The sequence below is a fragment of the Callorhinus ursinus genome, unplaced genomic scaffold (genome assembly GCF_003265705.2).
Source record: "Callorhinus ursinus isolate GAN/ISIS: 27379988/994484 unplaced genomic scaffold, GSC_fseal_2.0 scaffold139, whole genome shotgun sequence".
In the NCBI taxonomy this organism is placed as follows: domain Eukaryota; kingdom Metazoa; phylum Chordata; class Mammalia; order Carnivora; family Otariidae; genus Callorhinus; species Callorhinus ursinus.
This window is the reverse complement of record NW_027397201.1, coordinates 10,892-33,744: the sequence shown is the minus strand read 5'-3', so window position 1 is coordinate 33,744 and position 22,853 is coordinate 10,892. Positions and strand designations below refer to the sequence as shown.

Here is a 22,853-nt window from a genome sequence, read left to right as displayed (position 1 = left end):
ATTAGCTGGCTCTTTTTCAAACTCTGCATTTGTTGCCTTCATATTGACATCTTCCTTCTGCTGCCATTTTCCAAGATTTCATGCATTTTTTGGTTGTATTATGGGCGGCCTTTATATTGAGAGTTTTTTTTAGATATGTCACAGAAAATGGATATTTAGTAAAAGAAAATAGAGGAGTTAACAACAAGGAAAAGACCTAAAGAAAAGAAATCGGGGAAGGGCTGGGAGAAGGAAGTGCTATGTAGATGAAAAGGGAAACATAAGTAAGAGGGAAAACAGAGCTAGGTAGTTGGGTGCAAGGTCCTGTTATCTCCAAGATGGACCAGGTGGGTTCTGAAGGTGTTGAGGACACTCCACAGATCCTTTCAATTCTTCTAAGAGCAGTGTTCCCTCTTTAATTTGATCATCTCTAGTTATTTTGGTGTGTGTGTCTGTGTGTGTGTGTGTGTGTGTGTGTGTGTGTGTGTGTGTGTGTGTGACTGTTTAATTCTTTAAAGCTTAATTGAGTACCTTTGTGTTAGCAAGTCTTTGGAAAGTTATGGCTCAAAGTAATAACTGAATTAGTAGGAGCTTTTTCATCTTTTTACATTTACATACAAATTTATAAACAAAATAAATACATTTTTTCCTGGTTAAAAATCCTTAACCATGGGACTATTTGCCAAGGAAGACTTACTGAGAATATGGAAAATGTTGTTCAGCCAGCCATTTCTTCCTAAAAAATCTTCAGAAGGTGACAAATTCTCTTTGTTACAAAACATCATTTTCTTTGCAGTGTGTATGATGCCATTCAATAGTATGTTCAATATTGGCACATAATAGGTATTCAATAAGTATTTTTTGAATAAATAAATGAATCAGTTCAAAATTAAGCTTATAAAATTGTCAAGGCTGGCATCTCCCAATATTCTTTTTTAAAGATTTTGTTTATTTATTTGTCAGAGAGAGAGAGCAAGAGAGAACACAAGCAGGGGAATGACAGAGGCAGAGGGAGAAGCAGGCTTCCCGCTGAGCAGGGAGCCCGATGCGAGGCTCCATCCCAGGACTCAGGGATCATGACCTGACCCGAAGGCAGACGCTTAGCCGACTGAGCCACCCGGGTGCCCTGGCATCTCCGAACATTTTAAGCTCCCCCATGAAAAATATTCTTTGTTGTACACTCACATATCTGAGAATGTACATATGCATATATATGCACATTTATGCATATGTATTCCTATAATTATATGCATGCACACACATATTCTGGACTTCTTTTGAAAGGTTTATGTGTGGTGATACACTGTATATAAAGTGTGTCTTTATGTTGCTACCCATTCAAGGCGTGTATATCAACTGTACATATGTTGCACCATATGGCATACCTTCAATGCCCATCTCTCAGCTTTATACTTAGAGTCACTAAAGGAATGCCTCCTGAGATAAGACAGTCTTAAAATAGGTCAGAGACCTCAGGAGTCATTTTTTTTTCAGTATAAATCACATCATAAGGAAAAAGCTGAAAGTGGGAAATACTCTTGCTAAATAAGCCAGCTTTCATAAGCAGAATTCAAGCTACTGAGACTTCTCTTTCTTGACGTACTGCTTTTATAAATACCTTTCCTATAGCTTCTTACTTTGGTGGGTATGACCTAAAGATTGATGAATTTGTATCTCCCAGAATCATAGAAGATGTAAATTTGAAGGGCCCACAGAACCTGCATAATGTTAGGCAAATACACTGAACAGATACCATATTTTGTCTTCAATACAAACACATTTAGAGGAAAAGGTATTTATAGATATTTTAATATTATTCTAGTTCAGACTCCAAGAAAACCAAGCTTAAAAAAAAAAACATGCTATGTGACCACTTACTAATTCATTTCTTAAACTAATCATTTAACATTATATATTCTTCAATGACAATCTGCTGCAAGTTTTGTGTTTCATTCCATTTCACAACCACCTTGCTATGTAGATAGTCTTATTTTGATTTTATAGATGAGTAGACTAAGAGATAATGAGGGACATTTAGTAATTTACCTGAGCTCATTCAGCTAGTAAAAGGCAGAGATGGTGCTCAACAAATATTTTTTAATTTATAAATAAATGAAATAATAAAGTTGCTTGGGAAGCATCTTCCAGTTTATCTGATTCTTAGGCCTAATGTCTGCTTGGTACATTGTACTGATAATATTATAACCATCCTTTCGGATGCTAATTAGCAGAGAAGGTATTGCTAATTTGAAGAGCCCATTACAAATTTTAAGGGTCTGGCTTTTGATAGGCATTCAGCACATGTGATCTCATTACGTATTCAAAACTGCCATACAAGAGAAAGACTCGATATCCCCAGGTTATACATGAGAAAAGTATAGCTCACCAAAGTTTACATTTTTGTCTAGGCTTGCATAGCTGGTAAATGAATTGTATTTAAAAAAAATGTCAAACTAATGGCTGTCTCATTCTAATCAGTTTTTTGTGTATCATTCATAAATATAAACAACAACTAAGGAGCATCAAACATTTAAGGAAACTATCTGAAATGGAAGAGACCAAAACAAATAAATAAAACAAAGGAACTAAGAAAAAACACAAGGCAAAGAAAAAAATTTTAATAAAAAATGTCTAATATGGTATGTCATCTATAAACATCAGGGATGCTTTTTATTGGAATCCTTGTTTATACAATAGGTGTTATCCAAGGCTATACCCCTCTAGGGAGGCCCTAGGAAGGATCCAGGAAGCATACCTCAGTTCAGAACCATATAGGGTTACTGCCTGCTTCGTGCAAATCGGCTCCGTAAGCTCCCAGATCCTTTGCCATCAAAGAACTTCCACATCCTCTAATTGTGATTCTTTGTATATTTGCATTTATTACTTCATCATCTGTTATAACTTACATGCTGGTTGAAAGATAAAGTTATAAAACTGTCTTCAAAAATAGAACCAAGTCATACACTGAACATTCACTATGTGCCAGGCATTGTGCCAGGTGGTAGGGAAAAGGAGTAGGAAAATGCCTATCTCTGTTCTGGAGAGACACCATTGAAAATGTTTGGGGCTTGTTTTGTTTGTTTTGTTACATCAATTTTATTATAAAACTTCATGTTTCATATTAAATAAATATTGAAATAAAGAAAAAAAAATAGAAGCAAGATGCTCAGCTGGGAAAGAGGAAGAGAAAAGAGAAGATGAATTATGGATGTCCTGACTGGAAGGAATTTCAGAAAGGAAAATAATTTTGGGCATAATTCACCAAAAAAAAATTCCAAATATATTCCCACAAATGATACACATTTCTATATTGAAAGGATCTATTGAGTCTCTAATACATTGATGAAAACAACAGCAACATCAAAATGCGTTATCATAGAATTTCTGAGTATTGAAGAAAAAGAGAAAAATCCTAAAGTTTGCCAGCAAGAATAAAATAAGTCACACAGAAAAGACCAGGGATCAGAATAAAGTCATATCTCTCAATGATAATTAACAACTTCAAGATAACGATATGGTTAAAAATTCTGAGAGGAAAATTATTTCTAATATGGAATTCTAAACCCAGTAAAGATATCAAAGATGTGTGTGGATAGAATAAAGGCATTTGAGGAACCAATGCAATCAGAAAATTTACCTTCCATGCCCTTTTTCTAGCAAGCTATTGAAAGGATGATATAAAGCAAGAAAAACATAGGATCCAGGAAAGGAAGAATTCAACCTAGGAGAGAAGTATAGGGAAATGTCAGGATGATGGCTGTGCAACAGGTGTAGAAAGAATCAAGTCCAGGTTGAAGCAAGAAGATCAAAACGTCTAGAAGGAATATCTTTGGGAAAACAAAAAACTCATAGATCCCCTGATGTAAGAACAAGGTCAGCAAACTATGTCCGGGGCCAAATCCTGCCTCTTGCTTGTTTTTGTAAATAAAGTTTCCTTTCTCATACTCATGCTGCAGTGTTAGAGTCAAGTAGTTCCAACATGGACCATATAGCCCACAAAGCCAAAACTGTTTACTGTCTGGCCTTTTACAGAAAAAAATACTCTGGCCTTGTATTAGATTGTTGAAAGATGTTTCACACTCTGGGGATGTATTAACACTAGATATTTACGAAAACAAAACCAGAACAAAACAAAACCCAGGACGATTATTAATGCTAGAGAAAATAAAATGTTAAACAGGAAAGTTACTAGCTATGGGTATTGTTTAAAATTGTGGCATATTTGTAATGAAAAGGTGGTGTAGGAAAGGTATAGGTGTGTCTTAGGGGTGGATATGTAAGGACACTGAAATCCTTATCTCCCGCAGTAGGAAGTTGAGTAATAATAGAATATAATAGAATATAATATAATAATTTATATAAAATAATATAATAAATAATACCGAAAGCAACAACAACAACAAAAAAGGCAGTAAGGATACTATGTAGCAATATGGAGGTAGATTTCAGGAGCCAGTGGTGAAAGTGGTTGCCTCTAGAAAACACAAATCAAAGGTGAGTGGGTAAGGAGACAGCTGTTTTGCAGTCTTATTTATGTAAATCATGCACAGATACTACTTTGCTAAAAATACAAATTAAATTAAAAGCATGGAAAGTGGTATTAGCGAATCATTAAAATGCACCAAACCTTAATAGTGGTAAATTATTTGAGTCTTGGTAAGAGGCACTGCGCTTTCGCACACATCTGTATTTGAAGGGCTCCTCTCATAGAAAGAAAACAGGACAGAAAGCATCGCTGAGGGCTCTAGGTGTGGATGAAATGACACAGTTAAGCTGAAGAATCCCCATGTTGATAGCATTCAATCCAAGGCAACCTCCACTGTATACATGTTCTAACATATGGTAAATTTTCATTCTCTCATCTCTATTTTCATCCTCAGAGTCACCGAGGGGCCATTTTGCAGAAGGAGAATCTACTAAAATGGATCAGGGACTTGGTGGTAAGGAATCAATCCATTTTTTTAACATGGAAAAAGCATATGATTCAGTATTCTGTAAGCAAAACAAACACGGTTCCTGCACCCTTTGAATATATGAGGCAATTATTTAAGTAACTTGTCACTTTTATATTTTGAGAATATTACATCTGTATTTTCTTCTGTATCTTTCTGTATTTTTGGTTTATGCAGCCAATATTCTTGATCGGAGAACAAGATCACTCATTTTAGTTTATTTGGTTTTAAAAAATAAAAGTGGCTACGTTACAGTGTAAATACATTAGTCTCATCATAGGTGAAAATGAGGCACCGTCATCTGCTAGGTTTGTGATTTTTCACAAAATGCCAAGTCACGAAGAAATTAGCTGTAAGTAGCTGTGAATCTTTCTGTGTAAAGAATGTATATGTGGAAATGTGTGTGTAAACCTACATACACGTATATACATATAAGTATGCACATATGTGTGAATGTACATACAGACACACATACACACTCAGTGTGTGTGAGTTTCTAGGAACAAGATTTGAATAAATGGCTTCTTTTACTATAAAATGATGCCATCCTTGGTATTTCTATAAGAAAAAATTAAATTTAAGCAATAAATCAATGGGCAGAAAAAACATAACAAGTGAAATTGGCATTTCTTTTTTAAGCCCCTTATGAAGCTGGTCTAGGGCTGTGAGCTTACAAAATAGAAAAAGTATATATCGGAGTCCCCAAAGGGCTCTCAAGAGGTCAGAAAAATACCTGGCTTTTCATGTGTGTTATGCCTGGACTTTGTTACTCTGGTAAAATGCCTTCATAGCCCTAGAAACTGGCAGTTTATCTTAAAATCTGTAGAGTGGACCGCAATGCTGTTTACTAGAGTGAATGCTAATCTTGCTTCTTATCTTGTTTCACACTTCCAGAGGGCTCATCCAAGCATTGATTTCCAAGGACGATTTGCTACAGGTTAGCTTTTTTTTTTTCTTTTTTCTCTTTTGACGGAGTGAACCGAGAGCCCAAGATATAATATCTTACACCCACTTACCCAGTTTGGAGAGGGCCAGCCATCCGTAAACTGGAGCACTGGGTGGCCACTTTGAGAAACTGCATGTGTCTCCTGTGTGTGCATATGGATGGCAAATTATGAGGCATTCTCTGCCTTTTTGACTCACAATCGATGGCAGGGAACAGTTTGTGTGTGTGTGTAGCAAAAATCCCTTAAGTCCTCTGCTTTGCTTTGCTATCATTGTTTAGGTGCTAAAGTGAAGTAAATGTGTCACCTAATCACTGTTTGTGTAAAGGAGTCATGATGAATTCAACGAGACTGGCAATGAACAGTCAGGCAGGATTTGATTTTGCCTTGTCATAGAGAGACTAATTCAAAAGTGGGAGAAATGTATTTGCCAATATAATGTACACCTTCAAATACCCATTGTTTACCTAAACTTCGTAGGCATATGCTCAGTGGAGGGCATAAAAAAGACATTTACAGAGCTCATTGAAAACTGGCTTTAGGCAGCTTTTGCCACAACAAAAGGAGCATATTAATCACATCGGTGATCACAATGCCTTCTGCACAGAGACAGTGCGTTTGACTGAACTCCAGGGTAAATAGCAGAAAATATTAAGCTTGCTGGAGACTTAGCTTCAAGGCTGTTCCCTGCTCCAGTGTAGGAGTTTCTGAGTGCTACCTGAAGCTCTTTTTACCTGGAGTACATAATTGAAATTTCAGTTCAATAACTTGTTGATTCAGTCAAGTAACAGACTTGACATTCTAATCAACCAGTTATTTATTGGGTATTCCTAGTGTGTGAGGATGGATGATTATGTAGTAGGTCAAAACAGATCTCTGTTCTAACTTTTCAAGTCTTTTGTACCTTGTAGCAGTCAGGGCATCAAAGCAGTTACCGAAATAGTGGTTGTGTCCACCCAAGGCTGGTGTTCTATCTTAACAATATATATATCTTTTAAATTTGGAAATTTAGGAGAGTAGCAAAGGGCCACATGGAGAATTAAGCCCTCATTATGAAATGACCTACATACACTTTACTAACAGGAAATTTAGATGTAAATATTTGCCATAAATTTCAGATTATACCCAATGTGGTTCATGCTAACTATGTATCCTCCATGTGAGGAGTTGGAGAAGACTTGAGAATATGTGGTGCTGGTGCCCATCCCAGCCTGGTCTAAACCCACCTCTTGAAACATCCTAGCTCTTCATGGCTCTGTGTTTAACCACCTTACCTGCTTCTGCCTCACACTCTAGACCATGTTGCACAGTGCCATTGGTAAAGTTACTAAGTTGCTTACTCCCTCTGTCAGCAACTCCTCAGAGCAAAGAATTTTCTGCCTCATTTATACCAAGCTCTACAACTGCATTTCTGTTGCAATCACTAGTTTTATTCCTGAGAATCCATGTAAAATAAAGCAAAGGAAAAGTGGCTTATGAATACCTTCAAAGGCCAGGTATTTTTACTGCTGTGGGAATAAAATCATCTTTTTTTTTTTTTTTGGCATTGGGAGACTTTGGCTCATTACACATGCTCATTAGGTCATTGGTGAATGAGTGAATGAACGAATGTTTCTTAGTAGATGATTTACTTTTCCTTTTACTACAGATACTTCCTCTGGCCTCTAAGATTGAACAAAAGGCCTCATCCTGGGGCTGCCTGTTTCTTTTAGGCCTCTACTCTTCATATAGCCCATGATCACTTCTTTTAGTTTACGTAAGCATTGTGCTGGGTACTTTGAAGGGTATGAGGAAATAGTCTAAACTGTGATCTTGTTAGCATTCAGGATATTTAAAATGTGTCAGGAAAGCAAACCTTATGTGACAAAGCAATGAAAACAAAGCTGGAGGCATCATACCTCACAATTTCAACTATATTACGAGGCTGTAGCAATTAAAACAGTATGGTGGTGGCATAAAAACAGGCACATAGATCAATGGAACAGAATAGAGACCCCAGATGTAAACCCGTGCACATATGGTCAGCTAATCATTGACAAGTGTGTCAAGAACATAGAATGGGGAAAGGAGAGTCTCTTCAATAAGTGGTATTGGGAAAACTGGACATTTGCTGAGAGTAGATCATAAGTGTTTGCACATTTACAAAAAAAGAAGAGAAAAAATAACTGTGTAAGGTGATAGATGTGTGAGTTAACTTGAATGTGGTCACCATTTCACAGTGTACACTTTATATACATACAGTTTTATTTGTCAATCACTCCTCAGTAAATCTGGGGCACAAGTGCTGAGGAACAGGGTGCTGCCAGACACTGGAATAGGAATCAAAGTACAATCAGTGAGATTGGGTAATTCAGGGGAGGCCACATGACATCTAAGTGGGGTATTGATGTGTGGGCAGGATTCGAATAAGCAGGCAGGAAGAAAAAAATCTTGTCAAGGTGAGAAATTGCATAGAAATGACTGCCAAAAGAGTAGTATTGCTCGCTCACCCGTGCAAAGACTTCTATGACCTCCTGCCATTCCAAGCTCCTTGCCTTCCAAGTTGGATTAGATTCCTGAGTATTTCCAGAACTTTCTGTAAATGCTTCTATGATAACATTTACATACCATATTCTCTTTGTTGGTTTAAGTCCTTCACCTTTGTGTGCCCAGTACCTGCATCGGTATCCAGCATAAGGTTGGTCGTCAATAGACTTTATGACTGGATGAAAAGAAGATTGAGTAATGATGCATGGGAGATCAAAACCAAAGGGCTTATAATGAGATAAAAGTATAGAGATTAAATTTCATGAATTCAAAGCTTACAAAATTTCTCATTTGGACAGAATAAAACAGAAAGGCTATAGTACTGACTGCAAGGGTATATAGGATAGTGATATAGCCTCCTTCTCTAAAGTCACTACCTGCCGCTCTACCTCATACTCACTCCATTCCCACCACAATGGCCTTCTGGATGTCTCTAGGACTCGCCAGGCATCTTCCCCACCTGGGGCTTTTAGAATTCTTAATCCTGGGGCGCCTGGGTGGCTCAGTCGGTTAAGACCCTGTCTTCGGGTCGGGTCATGATCTCAGGGTCTTGGGATGGGGCCCTATGTCATTGGGCTTCCTGCTCAGCGGGCAGTCTCCTTCTCCCTCTCCCTCTGCTTCTGCCCCTCCCCACTGCTCGTTCTCTCTCTCTCTCTCAAATAAATAAATAAAAGCTTTAAAAAAATAAAAAAATAGAATTCTTAATCCTTTGCGTAGAATGCTTTTCTTTGTTATTGGCCCGGCTTGCACCTTCACTTCATTCAGTATTGCTCAAGCAGACCCTTATTTGAGAGTCCTTCTCTGACCACCCTATCTGAAATAGTTTCTGCTGATCACCCTGTTCTTTTGCCATGTTTTTTGTTTTTCCCTGATTTTTCTGTTTATTGTCTGTCTTCTTTCCCTAAAATGTAACTTCTATGACAGCAGACTTAGTGCCTAGCACGTAGTAGGCACTCAATAAATATTTCTTAAATGAATAAATGAAAGAAAAATAAAGAAGCAGGGCTAGATATGAGAGCATCTTCGTGAAAGCATGAAGTTTTGAGAGTATCTTCATGAAAAGTGGTAGTGTATAAAGGTTTATCTTGCAGTGGCATACAGAGTGGATGGAATGGGAGGGCTCAAAAAAGCAGTATGGCTAATTAGGTGGCCTAAATTGAAGTAAAGACAAATACTATATGGTATCACTAATATGTGGAATCTTTAAAAAGAGAGAGAAAACAAAGCAAAACTCACAGAAATACAGAGTAGTAAGATGGTTGCCAGGGGCTGGGGGTCAGGGAAATGGGGAGATGTAAGTCAAAGGGTACAAACTTTCATTTATAAGATGAATAACTTCTGAGGCTCTAGCAGGGCCTGACCTGGTAGGGAAGCTTCGGAGCAGAGAGGGAGTGTTTGGTCCACTCAGGTAGGTGACCCCTAGTAGGTCTGATCCTCTTGGCATTTTGGAGATACTCCCTATCAACCTTTTTCCTGCTAAAGAGGTTGGGGACCTTTCAACAGTCCCAGTTATCAGAAGGTAGTCCCCTGTTCTCCAATGTTTTTATGTGCCATACAGCTACAGAATTGTTCCATTAAATGCCTATCCCCAATCATGAAATTTGCATGCAGAAAGCACTTAGCTCATTTGGAAGGAACTCTGAGGGCTAGAGTGGGCACTTAGCAGGTTAGGCAATCGTGAGCTTAAAGAATTATGTTCAGTTGCACTAGGCAGATTTGAGTGCACTTCTGGAAAATAATTTAAATCTTCCTTCTCAGACCAAGATGCACAGTCCTCAAACCTTGTGCCTAGCAATCAGTCTCAGATCTGAGGTTCCCTGGATGATAATAAGCTAAAGAACCTAATGGGTAGTCAGAGGGTGTGGAAGGAGGTGCTGGAAGGGCTTTCTTTTTATTTTAGGTACCTTAAGCTAGGTCAACTCACAACCCCTTTGACCACTGAGCCTAAAGAGAGATTTTGAGTCTCTTATACAGTAATTCCAGTTTGGCCTTATAAAACACTTTGTTTTAAGCCTGCTCGAAAGCAGTGCAGTGCAAGTAGATTATTCATTTACTATCTGTACCTTGCTGAATTTTCTTTTTAAAAGAGTCCTGGTTTGGCCTTCTGTGGGGTGTTTCTTTTTTCATAAATAAAAGGCACAAGGAAAGAAATGTGACTACCTGACAATGTGAAAAGCACCCCAAGTGGATTCTGCCGATGAGCTAGAAATGACAGGTGAACACTGTGTCTTAAAGTCACCCCAGGGGATTCTCTCTCTGATATGAAGGAAACCGCAGGGTCCATCCTTTCTGATTTAGTCTTTGACAGGCTGCTTTTCTGACAGTGGCTGCAATGTACTAAGTGCTGGATTGGGAAAGGATAACGGCTGAAGGGCGCCAATTGCCAATCGCAAGGGAAAGAAGGGGGTCTGAGGAGCTACTGAGATGAAATATGCAAGAGGCTGAAGCTGGGAAAACCTCTCAAAAAAGCAGACTTGTATTTAACTTTGCAAATGCCAGAACCTTTCCTTTGATGGTAATGTTTTTGGAATGAATGAAGAGACCGAATTATAATGCATCTCTTCGTAGATGTAGTTTTAGTTAAAGACTAACACTCTCACAGATATGAACTTAGGAGATTTAACAATGGGAGCTAATACACCTTTAGGAGGTTGGCAAACAATAAAAGCAATTATTTACCACGTGATGTGTGTGTGTGTGTGTGTGTGTGTGTGTGTGTGTGTGAACTATTTAATTCTGTCTATGGAAAAATAAGAAGATAAGAATTCTTCTCCAAATGCTCAGGCAATATCGTAGCTCATACCAAGAAAATGTAGGAATGGAATTCTCCACAGTTGTCAGAAACACCTATACATGGACTACTTACTTCACCCACAGACATTTTCAGGACAGAAATATAGACATCAGGGTTGCAACGGAATGATAGCTATACCCCTAATTTGTATCTAGTATCTTTTTAAGGGCAGTCTAGAGATATCAAATGAATAGATTTGCCCCCTTGAGTGTCTTAGGTCAACACTTTGAGACACAGCTCTGGTTCCACTTCTTTTCTATAGATTTAAGGCATTATTTCCCCCTCCAAACTCCTTACCTTGATACCTTGAATGAATTTATTTACCCTAGGGTGCACAGTTTATTCTTAGAAAACAGTATGCTTAGGTTCCTTCAACATAGCTATTAGCTACTAACTATTTTACTGGATATATTGCTTTTGTTTTTGTTTTTGTTTTACCCCATAGTTTTCCTTCAAATAGGAATCAGTGAACTAGATGATATATTTAAGTGCAGAGCCAGCAGATGGTCAGGCTGAGATGAGAACATATGGTTGAGTATATTGTATGGTTCAATCTTCCATTGGCACAGAAGGCATATCCATCTTAATATTCCCCTTTAGCACCTGGATAAGGAGGGTAAAAGATTTCCCTTGAGTCTAGGAAATTTCTATGGCCACCACTGAAAGAACTTTACTATTTCACATCCAAAAAAATTTGAGTTGGGCATTTTAAAAAACCAACCACAAAGAAAGTCTAGCATAAAGACTTTTTTCCTTCTTTTAAAAATTAACTTGGGGCACCGGGGTGGCTCAGTCGGTTAAGCGTCTGCCTTCGGCTCAGGTCATGGTCCCAGGGTCCTGGGATCGAGCCCCTCATCAGGCTCCCTGCTCCGCGGGAAGCCTGCTTCTCCCTCTCCCGCTCCGCCTCCTTGTGTTCCTTCTCTCACTGTGTCTCTCTCTCTGTCAAATAAATAAAATCTTTTTTTAAAAAATAAATAAAATAAAAATCAACTTATTGAGGTATACTTTACATATAATAAAATTCACTAGTTTTAGATCTTTCAATTTCAATGAATTTTGACAAGTGCATAGCTAGATAACCACCACTAAAGTCAAAATATGAAACAGTTCTATTATCCCAAGTTCTCTTATTCCCCTTTCTAGTCAATTCCCTCTCATTACTTTAGCCCCTGTCAACCAGTGAAGCGCTTTCTGTCACTATGGTTTTGCCTTTTCTAGAATTTTATATAAATAGATATCATACCATATTCATTCTTTTAAATCTGGCTTCTTTTACAAAACAAATGTTTTGAGATCCATCCATGTTGTTGTTTGTCTTTTTTTACTGCTGGGTACTTTCCATTGTATAGATATACAGCAGTTTGTTTATATATTCAGCAGTTGATGGATATTTGGGTTGTTTCCAGTTTGGGGCTATAATGAATAAAGCTGCTTGGAACATTCATGTACAAGTATTTGTGATGATAGAGAAATAGATTTTTTTCAGTTCCCTTGAATAAATACAAAAGAGTGGACTTGCTGGGTTGCATCAATTTTCTTTTTTTCTTTTTGGTCTTAAAGATTTTTAAAAATTGAGGTGAAATTCACATAACACAAAATTAACCATTTTAAAGTAAGCAAGTCAGAGGCATTTAGCACATTTACAATACCATGCAACCACCAGCTCCAGCCAGTTCCAAAATATTTTGATCACTCCATATGATTCATGAGTCACTTCTAATTAACTCAACAACCCCTAGCAGCCACCTATCTGCTTTCTATCTCTATGGACTTACCTAATCTGGCTATTTCATATAAATGGAATCATTAAAATATGTGACCTTTTGTGTCTGGCTTCTTTCAGTAAAAATGATTTTGAGGTTCATCTCTGTTACAGATGTATCAGCATTTTACTCCTTTCTGTGGTTGAATAATATTCCATTATTTGTTTATCCATTTATCTGTTGATGGACATTTGGTTTCATTCCGCTCTGGGGATACTGTGAATCTGTAATAAACTGTAATAAACGTTCATGTACAAGTATTTGTTTGAGTACCTGTTTTCAGTTCTTTTGGTTATATACCTAAAGTAGAAATGCTAAGTCATATCGCAATTCTGTTTAACTTTTTTAAGACCCACCACATTTTTCCATACTTTATATTCCAACTTTATGTTCCCATAAACAATGTAATAAGGTTTCAATTTCTCCATATTCTTGCCAACATTGTTGTTTTCTTTCTTTTTTTAATTTTTACCTTTCTAGTAGGTGTGAAGTAGTGTCTCATTGTGGTTTTGATTTGCATTCTCTCAATGTTTGCTTCATGTATTTCCTATTGTTTGGTGTGCATGATCATAATTTTTATATTTTCTTTATGTTTTGACCCTTTTATCAGTATATGACTTTCTAAGCATCCTGTAATGATTTTGACTTGAAGTCAGTTTTGTCTGGTAATAATATAGACACTCCAGCTTTCTTTTGGTTATTACTATGGAATATCTTTTCCATTCTTTCACATTCAACCTATATTTTGTCTTTGGATCTAAATTGAGTCTCTTATAGACTGCATGTGGTTGGATCATGTTTTTGTATCCATTCTACCAGCCTCTACTTTTTAGTTGGTGAATCTAATGCATTCACATTTAGAGTGAGTGAGTACTGTTAAGAAGACTCTTCCAGGTGCCTGGGTGGCTCAGTCAATTAAGCTTCTGCCTTCGGCTCAGGTCATGGTCCTGGAGTCTGGGGACCAAGCCCCACATCGGGCTCCCTGCTCAGCAGAGAGCCTGATTCTCCCTCTGCCCCTCACCCTGCTCTCGTGGTCACTCTCTCTTGCTCTCTCTCTCTCTCTCAAATAAATAAATAAAAAATCTTTAAAAAAAAAAAGGCTTTCTTTCACCATCTTACTATTTGTTTTTATATGTCATATCTTTTTTTGTTGTTGTTCTTTAATTCCTCCAACACTGTCTTTTTTTGTGCTTGGTTAATTTTTTCTAGTCTGTCATTGTGATTCCCTTCTCACTTCCTTTTATGTGTCTTTGTTAGTTATTTTTAAGTGGTTACCATGGGAATTTAAATTAATATCCTAAATTTATATAATCTAGTTTTGAATTGATAACAAATTTGCTTCAATAGCATATGAAAACTCTGCTCCTTCAGGGAAATCCAAATCAAAACCTCAATGAGATACCACCTCACACCAGTCAGAATGGCTAAAATTAACAAGTCAGGAAATGACAGATGTTGGCGGGGATGCGGAGAAAGGGGAACCCTCCTACACTGTTGGTGGGAATGCAAGCTGGTGCAACCACTCTGGAAAACAGTATGGAGGTTCCTCAAACAGTTGAAAATAGAGCTACCATACGATCCAGCAATTGCACTACTGGGTATTTACCCCAAAGATACAAATGTAGGGATCCGAAGGGGTATGTGCACCCCAATGTTTATAGCAGCAGTGTCCACAATAACCAAACTGTGGAAAGAGCCAAGATGTCCGTCGACAGATGAATGGATAAAGAAGATGTGGTCTGTATATACAATGGAATATTATGCAGCCATCAAAAGGAATGAAATCTTGCCATTTGCAACAACGTGGATAGAACTGGAGGGTATTATGCTGAGCGAAATAAGTCAATCAGAGAAAGACATGTATCATATGACCTCACTGATATGAGGAATTCTTAATCTCAGGAAACAAACTGAGGGTTGCTGGAGTGGTGGGGGGTGGGAGGAATGGGGTGGCTGGGTGATAGACATTGGGGAAGGTATGTGCTCTGGTGAGCGCTGTGAATGGTGTAAGACTGTTGAATCACAGACCTGTACCTCTGAAACAAATAATACGTTATATGCTAAAAAAAAAAAAAAAAGAAGAAGATAGCAGGAAGTGAAAAATGAAGGGGGGGAATCAGAGGGGGAGATGAACCATGAGAGATTATGGACTCTAAGAAACTGAGGGTTCTAGAGGGGAGGGGGAGGGGGGATGGGTTAGCCTGGTGATGGGTATTAAAGAGGGCACATACTGAATGGGTGTTATACACAAACAATGAATCATGGAACACTACATCAAAAACTAATGATGTATTAAAAAAAAAACTCTGCTCCTTTGCACCTCCATTTCCCCATCCTTTGTATTGTTGTTGTCACAAATTGCATCTGTGTACCTGTGTGCCCATTAACATTGATTTATAATTATTGTTTTATGTATTTGTCTTTTAAATTATATAGGAAACAAAAAGAATTCCAAAGCAAAAATATTACTAGCTTTTATGTTTACCGATGAACTTACCTTTACCAGAGCTCTTTATTTCTTCATATAGCTTCAAGTTACTGTTTAATATTCTTATATTTCAAATTGAAGACCCCTATTAGCATCTCTTGTAGGACAGGTAGATAGGAATAAACACCCTCAGTTTCATATACTCAATAAGAAACAAATGTTTATTATTGAAAAGCAGTAAGCTTTAGTAATATTTGTTAAGGGGTGGAAGCAATCTAAGGGTCCATCAATAGATGAATGGATAAGAAAGATGTGGAGTGTATACACACACACACGGGAATACTACACAGCTGTAAAAAAGGGTGAGATTGTGCCATTTGAGACAACGTGGATGGTCCTACAGGGTATTATGCTAAGTGAACTAAGTCAGACAGAGAAGTCATATACTGTCTGATTTCAGTCATAGATGGAATCTATAAAAACAACAAATGAATAAAGGGGTTTCAAGGGGCAGGAGTTTGGGCAAAATGGGTGAAGAGACAGGGCATTATAGGCTTCCAGTTCTGGAATGAGTAAGTCAGGGGAATAAAAGGCACAGCATAAAGAATACAGTCAGTGATATTGTTTTTTGTTTTGTTTTTTTAAAGATTATATTTGTTTTTTTGACAGGGAGGAGACACAGCGAGAGAGGGAACACATGCAGGGGGAGTGGGAGAGGGAGAAGCAGGCTTCCCACTCAGCAGGGAGCCTGACACAGGGCTTGATCCCAGGACTCTGGGATCATGACCTGAGCTGAAGGCAGATGCTTAACTACTGAGCCACCCAGGCGCCCCAGTTGGTGATATTGTAATAGTGATGTAATGGGACACGTGGTATCTGCGCTTGTGGTGAACATGGCATAATGTATGAACTTGTCAAATCACTAAGTTTTACACCTGAAACTAATGTAACATTGTGTGTCAGCTATACTAAAAAGACCAACAAAAACACCTTATGTAGGGGAAGGGGGTGGGAGGATGGATTAGCCTGGTGATGGGTATCAAAGAGGGCATGTTCTGCATGGAGCACTGGGTGTTATATGCAAACAATGAATCATGGAACACTGCATCAAAAACTAATGATGTGATGTATGGTGATTAACATAACATAATAAAAAAAATTAAAAAAAACACCTTATGCAAAAATTGTTAGCAAGAATGAAATACAGCAATGACATCAACCTAAAATATGAAGCATTGGCTTTGGAATGAGGAAACTGTTTTAAGTGGCCTGGGAATGGCCCATGTTGTTTGGAGGTAAAACATTTGGTAAATCTTCCTTCTAATTAATTTGTGGCATTAGGCATGGAAGTTTTGAGACAGATTGTTGATAAGATGAGCTGATTGTTACTAGTTTTATTTGAATCATTCCAAAAGAAAAAGGAGCTCAGGAAAAAAAATTATTTGAAAGGAATATAGAATACTCAGAAAATCTAGAATTTTTCAGGTTGAGAAATGAAACTCTTTCAAGTCTCCACCAGTTGAAGATAAGATTAAAAATATTTTGAGTTTAAAAAGACTTCTAAGCTCTGCATGGGGCTCCCTGCTCAGTAGGGAGGCTGCTTCTCCCTCTCCCTCTGCTGCCCACCCCCTCCCCGGCTTGTGCTCTCTCTCTCTCAGATGAATGAATAAAATCTTAAAAAAATAAAATAAAAAATAAAAGGCCTTCTAAGACTCAGACTCATGGAAAAAACACAATTGGGAGTTTGGTTTTTAACACACAGCCTCAGGGCAAAGACAAAATATGGATGTGGCTATGACACCTTTGGTTAAGTTGTACAGAGATCTTACAACTTAAGATAGGGCTCAGTAGATCATTACAGTTGGGCAAGATAACCTCTAAAAAGGAGACTAAGGGTAGAATTTCAGTGAAGGAAGATATGGTCAAAGGAGATGAAATTAAGTCAAGAGAAAGAGACATGTCCCCCCAAAAATTATGGGTGTGACTTTTGGCATATAGGACTGACTGACCAAACTCATAGATTTAAAAAAAAGGGAGAAGGTGTTCAGAGAGCTGTTATTGACAAAAGTATATCACCCTCAATTTAAGAATGAGCAGTGAAAGAGAACATAGGGATTCTAAATTTATACAAGTAAGAAACAAGCTAAGAAAGAAAGGCATATTCTCTGATGGTCTTTTCAAATGTGACCAAGGTTAACAAAAGAAAAGATATCACAGAGGGTGGATCCAAGAACCATGGAGAACAATGGACTAGGAAGTTATTCATAGGAATTGGATCTGGGGCCTAATTAGGACATATTTACTACCATCTGTGGGATTTTGGTAACTCCTATGTGCCTCCAATTCTTTTCTTTTCCAAATAGGGATGTTAACTGTAGTTATCCTGCCTCTTTTCATCAGTGTATATGTGTGTATATATGTAGAGCAGATGGCTTGACATTTTAATTCATAAGTCTCTGGTCATGAGTTGCCACATTTTGGCCTGATACAGATATTGTCATGAGATCCTGGATGTTGACCCTGATTGAATATGACTCTTGGGGTATCCATGATTTGCATTTGGGAGGGAAAATTGTGATAATAGGGAAGACTGTGTTATATTGCAGGGGTCAGCAAATGCTGGCTAGAACATGGAACATAGAACATTTTGTGATGCTTTTTACTATCTGACCCTTTAAAAAAACATTTGCAAACCTCTAGTACACTGTGCTATTTGTAAAACTTCTCCTGTACTACCCATTCCCTGCAACTAATGCCATATGAGCAGATTTTCTTTTGTCTCATTGACTTTGAATTTGACCATGTGTCTTGCTTTGGTCGATTGAATGTAGTGGTGTGGGGGGGCAAGAGCATGTACCAGTTCTAGGATGAAGCATTAAGATACATTGCCCATTTCTGTTCACACCTCTTACGTTTTGACCATCCACCATGACAAAACATACACTGGGTAACTGCTGGGCCCAAAATGAGAAAAATACATGGAGTGTATCTCAAACCAAACCACAACCTAGACCAAGCTCAAATGATCCCAGGTAAGCTTAGCAGAGACCCAACCTACCTAGAAATCTCCACAAGAGACAATGTTTGTTTTTGTAAACTACTCTGTGGTATAATAAAAATAACATTTGATCTTTGTCCCCAGTTCCTGGCATAGAGCTCCCAAACGTTTGGAATTTTCTGTCTTGCATGTCTTGCATTAACTTAATATGATCCATGGTGGTAGGGGCTAGATAGCTTTAGAATGGGGACTGATCAACAGAAAAAAAAATCGTGAAATGAGAGGGTTAGAACTTTTGGCTCCCCTCCCCCCAACCTCCAGGGAGGGGAGAGAGGCTGGAAATTGAATTTAATCACCAATGGCCAGTGATTTAATCAATCATGCCTACTGCTGAAACCTCTCTAGAAACTCTTCAATGGTAAGATTTTGAGAGTTTCCAGGTTGGTGAACACATTGGTGTGCCAGGAGGGCAGAACACCCAGAAAGGGCATGGAAGCTTTGTTCTCCCTCCCTTCCCCCATATCTTGCCTGATGCATCTCTTTCATTTGGCTATTCCTGACTTATATCCTTTATAATAAACTGGAAATCATAAATAAAGCACTTTCCTAATTTCTGTGAGCCACTGTAGCAAATTACTAAACCTAAGGAGGGGAGTTGTAAGGACTCCTGAATTTGTAGTCTTCTGATCAAAAGTTGGGGTAGGTTGGGCGCCCCACTTGTTGCTAACATCTGAAGTGAGGATAATTTTGCAGAGTCCTTGACCTGTGAAATCTGTGCTACCTCCAGAAGTTAGTGTCTAAAGTGAATTGAATTGTTAGACCTCCAGTTGGTATTAGAAAATTGATGTGGAAAAACAGCATATAGTTGGTGATAGTAAAAACAGTACACACACTGAATTTTGGGAATGTTTGTTACACATTACTATTGCAACATAAACCTAAGAAATATAAAAGTTATCTTCCACACTGAATTTTTTAAAAAGCTACATACTGAAATGAAACATTTGGCTGGCTGATCATAAACTTAGGCATAAATTCCTAGTGTTTGTAATGTGACCTCGATGTACATAGATTTATGTAAAGTTAGCTGGCTGCTTAGTAAAACAAATAAACAAAAAAACAAAACCCAAAATTTCAGGAGCTCTGAAGTTTTATTTCATTAATACAACCAAGATTTAGTGATATAAGTGTTGTATAGGGAAAATGAAATAATACTTAAAACTATTTTTGTTATTTAGATTTTAGGATGACTAAACTTATGAGAGTCTTTTTAAAGACTTTTGTTTTTTAAGGAGAACAAAGGGAACTGAGAGCACTGGATATTAGACCAGAAGAAGCTTGCTAAATAGGGAAAAAACTATAGAGAAAATACAAACTTTATTTCTAATTTATACCTAGGGCATTAGACATAAGCCATGGTATTTTATATGGAACTCCACTATGTTTAGTAGAGGATCTCTCTTGTTTTCTCTACCTTTTATGTTTTTTAAATTGTTTTCCTCCTCATTTTTTCTAAGACAGTGTAAATTTTCATTGAATCTTAGGGACATTTTTATAGGTAACTGCTAGTGTCCAAAACAAGATATAGTAGATGTCTGGCCTAACTGGAGAAGATTCTAACTGCAAGTGACTCTGGGCTATGGATATTCAATCTCAGGTATACTTTTCTGTGGCATGACCATTTTTATCTCTATGGCAAGGGGTTCTGGAGAATTATCTATACAAAAGAAGCTCCTTTAAGGTCAATATTCTCAGCAGAAGCTGAAAATTCTATACAATTTCCAAAAATCCATTGGAGAAAACAGGAATGATGGAGTCAAGTTTAGTCTATCCAGGAACTTCAAGATAACAGTTTGTTCAATATAGAATAGAATTTGCTATAAATTTGGTGTACATGGACTCTACTTAACACATTATAATTAATGAAAAACCAAAGTGGCCTTTGAAGAAAGTGGTTTTTACCAAATGTTTGTGATATGTCCTAATAGCATTACGGGGCCGAAGGAGAAGAATGGAACAAACATTTGTTGAATATCTGGTCCAGGTATTATATGTCTTTGCAGTGAAGTTTTTGAATGTTTCATTTGTTCTTTATGACATAACATCATGTCCGATATGCAAATACACTGAAATATAAAGATTTGTGACAAGTTACAAGTGACTCTTGGTTTTGGAAACAAATCCTACCTATTTACTACCTGAGTAAATGTACTAAAAGGTCTGAATGAAGATGATTCACATCTAATCATACTTCCATAGTTCACGTTTTGAATGTATTGTGTATCCAAAAGATACTTAAGGATGAATTCATGAATAATTTTTTTATTCTTCAAATTCTGTGGAAACTTCTTTGCTCCATTAATTAGGTCTTAGTCTTTTGTTTTAATGGCCTGCCAATGGTTTTCTTACTCTTTATTCTGCTCTTTGAAATGGTTCTCTTAATTTCATATAAGCTTCTTTGGCATGTGTCAACCCATTTGGGCTCCTTTGGAGAATAAATTCCATTCCCCAGTGCAGGGGCTGCTCACTCTCAAAAGAGTCAGGCCCCAATTTGGACACCTGGATCCTTCCTGAGAAGTACTGCTAAGTGGCATCTGCTATGGACATCCTACCTGACAGCCGCTCTTCTGAGATCCAGGAATTCATTATTTTCAAGAAGCCTGTGAGAACCAAAACCAAAATTGAAATCAGTTAGGTTTATTTTCTTCTTCAGAAATCTAGATTTCTTCAGACCAAATCTAATACATGCTGCTTCTGGTTTCCTTGACACAATCAGATTTGATTGGCTTACTCAGCTATAGTCTTTGAGTCTTGTTTCTAAAGCCGCCTCTAGGTTCTATGCAGGGAGCAGGCAGTCAGCCCTCTCTCTATTCCTCTGAATGGAGGGAGAGTATTTACTCTTGTTTCCAGAAACACATTTGTATCTCAAAGACCCTAAGGTAAAGGCCAAAGAGAGCCTCTTCTGCCTTCTGAATCTCAGTGGCTCTGCTGCATACACCCACCTGTGTGCAAAAAGGGAGCCCTGGGATCCTTTTCTTTTGTCTATTTCAACAGCAGTTTTCTCCACCCACTATAGATACAGCCAAGATATCAGAAAGGAGGCAAAACCTAGCTAGTTTTGCCAATTTTAAGCAGGTAAAAGGTGACTTTTTACCTTAAAAAAAGTTTTAATTTAATAGTTTAAAACTGGCATGCAGTCTCCATGGCTGGAGGCTACTTTATTCCTCTGACATAGATGACTGAGAAGCCTTGGAACATAAATATATGCAATAAGCCAATAATTCTGCCTGCCTTTCTGCTGCTCCTACAGGGTATCTCAGAGCTGGCAAACAGAAGGGTAATGGGAATTAGAAGGAGGGGGAAAACAGCAATAAAAATATAAATCAAAGAAAGAAGGAAATCCATTTGCTCCTTGGCAGCAGAGACAGTGCTCGGCTAATCCATGCTGAGTGCAATCCAATACTCCTTTATATAATCCTGTGCTGGTAGAAGAAAATTAAAGTTTAATGCAATAACAGCTGACACAAATCACTTTTGTTGCCCAGAAGCAGATTAAAGAATAGTTAAAATCATACAAATCTAATTTCTTTTTTTTGTTGTTGCTTTATTCTGTAACATCTTGATGCTTTAATCCCTAGCATCAGTTTTTGATTATTAAACATATATTGCCAACATAAGAGAGATTGTGGGAAAAACAGTGACAGCCAGGAAATGATTTGTGCTCAAATGGTACATGTTAAAGCTCTTTCAAAATCCATAAATTTTTCATAGGTTCATAGAGGTCCGTGCCTTTAATCAATCTGTGTCAAGGGAATTTTAAAATAAGCATAAAAGTAATGGAATGCTATCAATCATAATTGGGGCTGGAAAGAACCATCACAGTCCATCAGCAATCACTCTTGTGTTGTGTGTGTGTGTGTGTGGTGTGTACACATGTGTGTCAGAATGGTGTATTACCATTCTCTATTTTTGATTACTGCCAGCAATGGGACAATTTGAGGACCTTGTATAAAGGCAGACATGAATTAAAAAAAAATTTTCATTGTGGCTCTAATTTCTACCTTCCCCTGCTCCCTTTACAGGAATTACTATCTCTGCAGAGACAGTGACTTGCTTCATCTGTGAAATAGACTTCTTCATCAGAACAGAACCATTTTTAAAAATAAAGTCTCCCCAACTTTTAACCTATATAAATGTCCCTTGCTGCATACAAATGCTGCAGGGGCTTTAGAATTTCCTCACCCTGTCCAAATACCCAGGACCAACACAGTGAAAGGAAAATTCACACAGTTTCTTCATAACAAAATTTGATGAGGCAGAGACATTTTTGCAGAAACTCTTGCTGGAATGAAGTCAAACTTTTGCTTTAATGCCATGGATTTCAAGTAACACTCTCTAGGGGTTTTCCATAAAAGGTTCTGAAATCATCTCTGTTCCATTTCATGGGAACTTTGTGGTTAATGGGTATT

At 37.7% G+C, this 22,853-nt stretch overlaps 1 long non-coding RNA gene across 1 annotated transcript in view; it reads left to right on the top strand.

Moving 5' to 3' along the window:
* Nucleotides 1–22,516, top strand: part of LOC141371944 (uncharacterized) — a 150,226-nt gene extending 127,710 nt beyond the window's left edge. Inside the window, exons 3-5 of the long non-coding RNA XR_012377303.1 lie at nt 4,860–4,919; nt 5,826–5,868; nt 22,467–22,516. This is a non-coding gene — a long non-coding RNA (uncharacterized lncRNA). The remainder of the gene's footprint in view (nt 1–4,859; nt 4,920–5,825; nt 5,869–22,466) is intronic.
* Nucleotides 22,517–22,853: the final 337 nt, after the last annotated feature.